Source organism: Aulonocara stuartgranti (genome assembly GCF_965226115.1).
Source record: "Aulonocara stuartgranti genome assembly, chromosome: 17".
Lineage (NCBI taxonomy): Eukaryota > Metazoa > Chordata > Actinopteri > Cichliformes > Cichlidae > Aulonocara > Aulonocara stuartgranti.
In genome coordinates this window covers 11,582,649-11,590,508 of record NC_138953.1, presented here as the reverse complement: position 1 = coordinate 11,590,508, position 7,860 = coordinate 11,582,649, and positions in this window count along the sequence as shown.

Below are 7,860 nucleotides of genomic sequence, written 5' to 3'. Positions count from 1 at the left end.
AGTGGTATTTGGCACTGAAACAGCGAGCTCCAATGGATGTGGTTGTGAAACAACTATGACTTGTAGAATGTGATTTGAATGAAAATAGTCAAAATATTCAAAGGTTTGTCTTGCTAATGAATGTAACTCTTCTTTCCATTATGTTCCCACAACTCTGCACTCTGCAACCACTTGTCTCATGTTTACTTCTACATGTTTTTTTTTTTTAATCCTAAAGAGAAATGGAAGTGAAGCACAATTACCAAAACACACTGCTCATCAGCTGTGAGCTTGGATGGATGCAAGTTATTGGTCCTTGCTTTTCATGAATATATTCAAATTGTAGTTGTCACGAACCGTAGTTCAGCACACAAGCTGGACCCAGAAGCAAAGACAACACGCCAATGTGCGCGCAAAATATATTTTTAACTAAGGGTGTCCCGGAAGTGTCAAAGGAAAACACGCCAATTAACTGGAAACCAAGGGGCCGGGAGATAAAAAACTCAGGAACACCGTAGTCGGGACTGAGGGAGGCTGCAACAGAAAGAGGAAGAGAGTTACTGGGGAACGGGGAAATAACAGCATAAGCAGGGTAGAGTTGTTAATCTTACGATCAAGGCTGGGCCGTAGGAACCAGAGGGAGGGGTGAGGGTCCGCGGGAGAGCTCCAGGGAAAACAGAGGAGATGAAGACCGGTGGTGATCTGAACTCCAGGCGGGCAGGAGGACAGGCAGGTGAGGGCTCAAAACACTGAGCTGGGTTAAATAGTTCACCTGATGATTGCCTGGGATGGGATGCAGGTGTGGAGTCGACAGCCACACCCGTGGGCGAGGGCATTCCATCAGCTCCTTGGACACCGGGCCGCGGACCATGACAGTAGTGGTGAGTGCTGAGTTCCACACTATGACATTTGAAGAGACTCACATTTGTTTTTGCTACTAAGTGAGGTGAATCATTGCAGTCATCCTTTTTTGTGAACATCCAAGAGCAGCTATGACAACTCCAGTGCCGAGACCTGTGGAGTACTACACTGGAGGAAGAAACAGAACTGGAACAGATAATTGGGCTTTTTTGTTTTTCATTGACTTTCATTCAGTTCTAGTCAGGGGATCTGCAAAATATTTGAACAGCTCCAGATACCCATGTTTCACTGTAACACTGTCAACTAACATTTTTTTCATTCAGTGGAGGGTCATCTTCAACAGTCATTTGCAGTTTACTCTACACAAGAAAGTAATCTTTTTCCCCCATTTCTTAGCAGCGTGCTGCTGACAGAGCCTTTGACATTAAAACCACATTTTAATCAATCATTTTACTTCCAGTGGGTGGACAAAAAAGTCATAGCAGTATCCTTGCCTGGACACACAGTGTCAGACTTTAGCAGACAGGGGTAATGCAAATCTTAAACAATGATAAATAGTCCTTGATTAAACTTCTGCCTGTGAGGGGAGCTGGATTTGATAGCATGAGAGTGCGAGATCATTTGCAACGATTATGTCAGATTCTTGTTATAGAGAGCCAATCCCCGAGAATTAACTTCAGTTCCGGAACTCTAATCATTTTTAACCATCCAGCTGAAATGAAGGCAAGAGTGATCGATAAGAGTTTGACTGATTCCATGTGGGGTCACTCCACTTCTTATCTTCTTCTCCAATAGCATTGACAGATGAATTTAACAAGAGGGGCACTATCTGCCTTGCCAAGAATAGAACAGCTAAACTATCTGCGGCCTTGCTTGCATGGTTTCAGCACTATTGATGAATATATCACTGTGAGTTCAGTCAGAAGGAACCAATCCTCCTCCTCTTCTTTTCCTTTTCTTTCTTTTTTTTAATCATCACTTTGGTTAGATTTCTTCCCACGGAGCTGGGTGCGATGACCCACAGTAAGCTGCATTTTTACAAGCAGACCTGAGTGCTGTTAAATGGAAATGCTCTCTATACAAAAATGCATTTATTCCATCTAATCTGCTTAAGGTCATGAGTGCTGTAATAGCTCAGTAATCAAGTTGTAGGCAATGCATGTGGTGCAGTACATAAAAATAGTTTCTAACAGCAAATGTATGTGTGTGTATGTGTGTATCCATCAATAATTAAATATACCTATTGTTAACAATAAATAAAAGCCTAATTATTGGTAGCTGACAAATAGTTTTAGTTTGTTATTACTTATGTTTATTAATGTAATGAGTTTATGAATTGAAAAAATACTTTTTGTTAATTTTACCAACTCTAAATGTTGACAAAGGTTTCCTTACTAATTAGTGTGCCCATTGTCATCCCTTAGATGAACATCTCCTTGATAGACATCTAGAAAATGCATGAGCTAAAAACAAAGTGTAAACCTACTCAAAAGTTTTTTCATTTTTTAATAGAAATAAAAACTTCTCAGCTCCCACCTGAGCAAGTAAACCCAGGTAGAGTTTAATCTAGAGAAGACAGCTGCTAGTATTAGCTACGCACACACACACACACACATACATACATACATACATACATACATACATACATACATACATACATATATATATATATATATATATATATATATATATATATATATATACACACAGTGTTGGGAAGGTTACTTTTAAAATGTATTCCATTACAGAATACAGAATACATGCCCCAAAATGTATTCTGTAACGTATTCCGTTACGTTACTCAATGACAGTAACGCATTCTGAATACTTTGGATTACTTAATATATCATCATGCTTTTTACAACAACGTGAATGTACTATTGCTGTGTGATTTATTACTATTACTGAAGGTCCGCGTCTCCGAACTGTAGTAAAGGGACCTCTGGCTAATACAGCGGGGTCCCTGTCGGCTCGTAGCCGAAAACTAGCTTTACTTTGTTGTGTGGGTCAACTTTTCTTGCGAGAGACAGAGAGAGGCGTTGAAAGGCTGCTCCAACGGAACTTATTGTTTTCGGAGGAAAACACGAACACAGCGTACAGTCGAGTCTTAATAGCTTACTTACAACTGGGCTCGTCAGGCTCTCTTCTTGGCTGAAGTGGTTATTATTATATTTACATGCTTCCAGCTCCCGTTTTTGCTCGATGACAACTCGTACCTTTCCACTCCCCTTTTTCTCTCTCCCTCCTCGCGCTCACAGACCCATAACGTGTATGGCAGTCCATTCTCCCTGCAATACGGACTACACTGGCCATGATGCTACATTCTTTAGAGCTATGCTTGTAGCATTCTGCCTGTTAGCTTAGCACAACAACAACAACAACAACGAAAAGGCGCTCTCTCACCCAGGAAACACACAGTCGCAGAGAGAGAGAGAGCGAGTCCTGACCCGCGACAAAATGAAACGGGAAAGTACCGCAGTGTAATCCATTTATTTCAACAAAGTAACTGTATTCTGAATACCACCTTTTTAAATGGTAACTGTAACGGAATACAGTTACTCATATTTTGTATTTTAAATACGTAACGGCGGTACATGTATTCCGTTACTCCCCAACACTGTATGTATATATAGTATATTAAGAAAATCTAACATTATCCTTCTATCAACTATATTCTATGTGTGCGTGTGTGTTAAGATAAAAAATGCACAGTCTTGCAGTATATTTTAAGGTAAAGTACTTACATGGTGGCATAGTTTGTTTTTCTAAAGATTGATTAAGTGCGGTGCATAGGTTAACAAGATCCCACTGTGGGAAATGATCAAGGACATTTATTAATATCACAGCATGTGCAGGCCTGGGGAAAAAGGCCACTCTTTGTTTTTCAAAGCAGTATTCTATCCTACAGTGTCAGTGCAGAGGCAGGAATTACATATTTACCACTTGCCCCTTAGGTTCTGAGACATTTTTGTATCAAATGTATTTCTTCTGATTTTCTGACTAGCAGAGAAGAACAGGAAGTCCCTATAGACATAGCTTTCACTCTATTGATGAAATCCAGCCTGCAAATGAGACACTGAACACTTTTTTTCAGTTTGTCTGGTTCCCTTACTAATGTTGTTGGTAGTGAACGGTTCAACTGAACAGATGTAACATTACAAAAAAATAATGATTTTTTTCATGTAAATGTGAAAACATGCATATATCGTTATAAATACACCATTATGAGTTTTTCACCAAAGTCAGAATCTGCTAAAACCATCATGAGTGAAAAAGTTGAGTTTTGTTTCAGTGAACATGTGTGGTAGAGAAAAAAATGAATGCCTTTTAGTTTGGGGGTTACTGATGTCAGAATATCATCGATGTGAAAATATTATCCTCAGGGAGAAGTGTGTTGTGTGTTGGTGCGTGTTTGTTTCTTGTCATTGTTTGATAATGTGAAAACCATGCCCATAAATCATACTTTGATAGAAATGAAATAGTTTTTAAGTTAGACACTGGAGTTTTTTTGTGGCCATCGATGCACTTTTACTTTGTTAAGCAAATGTTCAAGCAATATGAGCTTTCAAAAAGCTCCAATAGGGCAAGAGGGCTCTGAGTCATGGCTACAACATCTAATAATGTAATAAAGTTCCATATTTCAAACATCCAACACACACAAGCGTTTACTTGTAGTAATGGTTATTTTACAAATGTAAGTCAAGTATGTGCTGTTTTACCTTTGGTATGACCCTAACCAAATAGTATTCATCTGTCAATGTAGGTAGATACCCTACATTGACAGATGTTAACTGTTTGCATATTTTGGTGAAGCACTACTGCTGCTTACTGCAGATTGAAAGATTAAATCACTTTTTTTAAATATATATAAAACACATGCAGTAGCAAAAGTAACAGAATAGTAAAACAAATTTCATATGTTTTCATCTGTTGCTGTAAGCATATCAGTTTCTCCCAGTGTATTACAAGCCAAAGTGTAGAATTTTTGTAGCTCAAATCTCCAAGCAGATGGTGTGAGTTAATCAGATAAACATGTTAATCCTATGTCTTATAGTTCAAGTAGGGTAAATCCTTTATTCCTTGGAGGAGCAAGGTCAACTATGGTTTGGTCCCCTCCAACTGGTACAAATATATAATAAGGTGTCTTTTAATTTGACAAACCAAAGGCCTATAAGCTTAGTGTTTGACTAAACTACTGGTACTAGTAGTTTGTCTTTGCCAGCATATAAAAGATTTCTTTGATAGCATTCATTAGACTGACTAGCACTCAGAGTCAAAGGAACACAGTGAAGATTTAATAAGGAGGATCTGCAGATTCCAAGATCTTTATTTCAAGCAACTGTAAACACTGTGACAGATGTGTCAGCGTAATGCCAAGGTTTGGAAGAAGACTTAAACTGTCACCCTAAGATGAGAGGAAATTGGTTAGGATACTCAGGGTAAACCCAGGAACCACCAAGGCTCAAGCAGCTGGAAAACTAGTATAATAGCCTACGCTGAGGTAAATTTTACACTGGCATTGGCATTGACTGAGAGAGTGTTGACCAAGAAAGAAGCACCTACTCAACCTTAGAGCTCAACTATATATATATATATATATATATATATATATATTGTTACGAACTTGTATGTCCGTGTGTTTGTTTGTGCAAGTGCTGTGTTTTTGTCTATGTTAATTTAGCTGTGCCAGGTCCCTGTTCCGATTGGTGCGTGGACTTACTGCCCCGGCGTGATTGGATCCAGCTGGAGGACCCGCCCAATAAAAGGAGGCTGGAGCGCTACAGCGGGAGAGGTCCTCGCATTTCTCCTCATCACCCAGCAGTAGTCCTGTGGTAGCCGCTGGCTGCAGTATACGTGCGAGAATTGTAGAAGTGGAGTGGGTAGGGGTGAGCTGCCGTTTATTTTGATCACCCGTTTTCTCCTGTTTTTGAGTTGGTTAAGGAGGTCAGACTCTGTCTTTATTTTTGACTTTATTTTGGTGAGGTCAGGGGTGCGGGATTTGTGTAGGTTTGTTTTGTTTATTGTTTTGGCCTTGGCTCACCCTGAAGTGTTGACACTCCCGTTTTGGTTCTCTTTATTCACCTTGTAAATAAATCACTTCACATCTAACGGATTTGTTGCGTGTGACTGCTTGGGTCTTGGGGAGGGAAGCGAGTGCCTCGCTCATGTTATGGCCTGGCCCTAGACGGGTCGTAACATGAATTGGGGGCTCGTCCTCTGCCTTTTTCTGTGGGTTTTTGCGTGTGTTTGGTCTGTTGGCGGTTTTCTTGGGTGTGGGGGTGGTAGGTGTGTGGAATTATGGAGTTTTCTTTGGATGATTTTGTTACTTCGCCTTCGTGGGATAGAATTGTGAAGTGCAGGAAAGCGGATTTGCTTATCATTGCTAGTTGTTATGACGTTCAAGTGTCCTATGGTGCCCGCAAAGCGGAGGTTAGGGACGCTTTGTGTGCAGAGCTGGTGGAGCGAGGCATCCTTCCTGCCCCGAAGGCAGCTGTAGAGCAGCCTGATGGCGGGGGTGTGAAGGTGGCTCCGGAGGCTGAGCCGGGGCCGGATCCCAAAGGGCCTGTTAACGTGCTACCAGCCGAGGCGGACTCTGATGCAGCCGAGGCGGACTCTGATGCAGCCGAGGCGGACTCTGATGCTGCTGGGGCGAAGCCTGAAGCAGCTGGGTCTGGTACGGCCGGGGAACCCCTGGCGGGGCGGTCTACGGAAGATCTCCGTTTGACCCTCCGTATTAGGGAGGTGGAAGCCCGTGCTAAAGAGCTTGAGGTACAAGCAATGCACCTCCGTGTCAGAGCTTTGGAGCTGGAGCGAAAGCCCTCCACATCTGCCTCTAGTCATCCTAGTACGTCCACCGCGGTCCCGACAGGTTTTGACATCACCAAACACGTTAAACTGGTTCCCCCGTTTCGTGAGGCCGAAGTGGATTCCTATTTTAACGCTTTTGAGCGTATAGCGGCCGCGTTAAGTTGGCCGAAGGAATTTTGGCCGCTGCTGTTACAATGCAAATTGGTTGGCAAAGCCCAGGAGGTGTGTACCAGTTTATCAATTGAAGATAGCCTGGATTATGACGTCATGAAGAAGACTGTGTTGCAGGCATATGAGCTCGTCCCAGAAGCCTACCGTCAAAAATTTAGGAAGTGTGAAAAAACCGCCAATCAGACATTTGTGGAGTTTGCCCGTGAGAAAAGTCGCCTGTTTGAACGATGGTTGCAGGCCAGTAAAGCACAGGATTTCGAGGGGCTGAAAGAGCTTCTTTTGTTAGAGGAATTCAAAAAATGTTTGCCGGACCAAGTAGTCATTTATCTGAATGAGCAAAAGGTGCCCTCACTTGCTAAAGCGGCAGTGATGGCTGATGAGTTTACTCTCACCCACAAAACTATATTTTCAGCCGCTGTCTCACAGAATATTAGGGTGGGACAGGAAAGGAAGATAAAGTCACCAAAGATAGGACTGAAAGATAGACAGGAGGATGGTGTTAATCGCGACTGTTTTTATTGTCGCGGACCCGGACATCTAATCGCTGTCTGTCCTGCGCTCCGGAGGAAAGAGCAGCGCAAAGGCTCTAAAAATCCAGCGGGCGTAGGTCTCATCAAAGTTGTCCCTTTGCCTAAATCGCATTCCACTCTCACCCGTGATTTGCACCATGCGGATGTGGAAATAGAGCCACGTTTTAAACCATTTATCACGAAAGGCTTTGTTTCTGTGACGGGAGAAGAGAGGGATAAAGTGCCTGTTACTATTCTTCGGGACACAGGTGCGCATCAGTCGTTTATGTTGGATAGTGTACTGCCATTGTCAGATAAAACTGCTTGTGATTCAGATGTGTTGGTTTGGGGAATTAAGATGAGCGTTCTTCGGGCGCCGTTACACAAAGTCCATTTACATTCGCCCGTGAAAACGGGGCATGTCAAAGTTGCGGTGAGTTCCCAGTTGCCGATTAAAGGGGTTTCGTTTATTTTAGGAAATGACTTGGCTGGTGGGACAGTTTTCCCACCGCCTGAAGTGGTGGAAACGCCT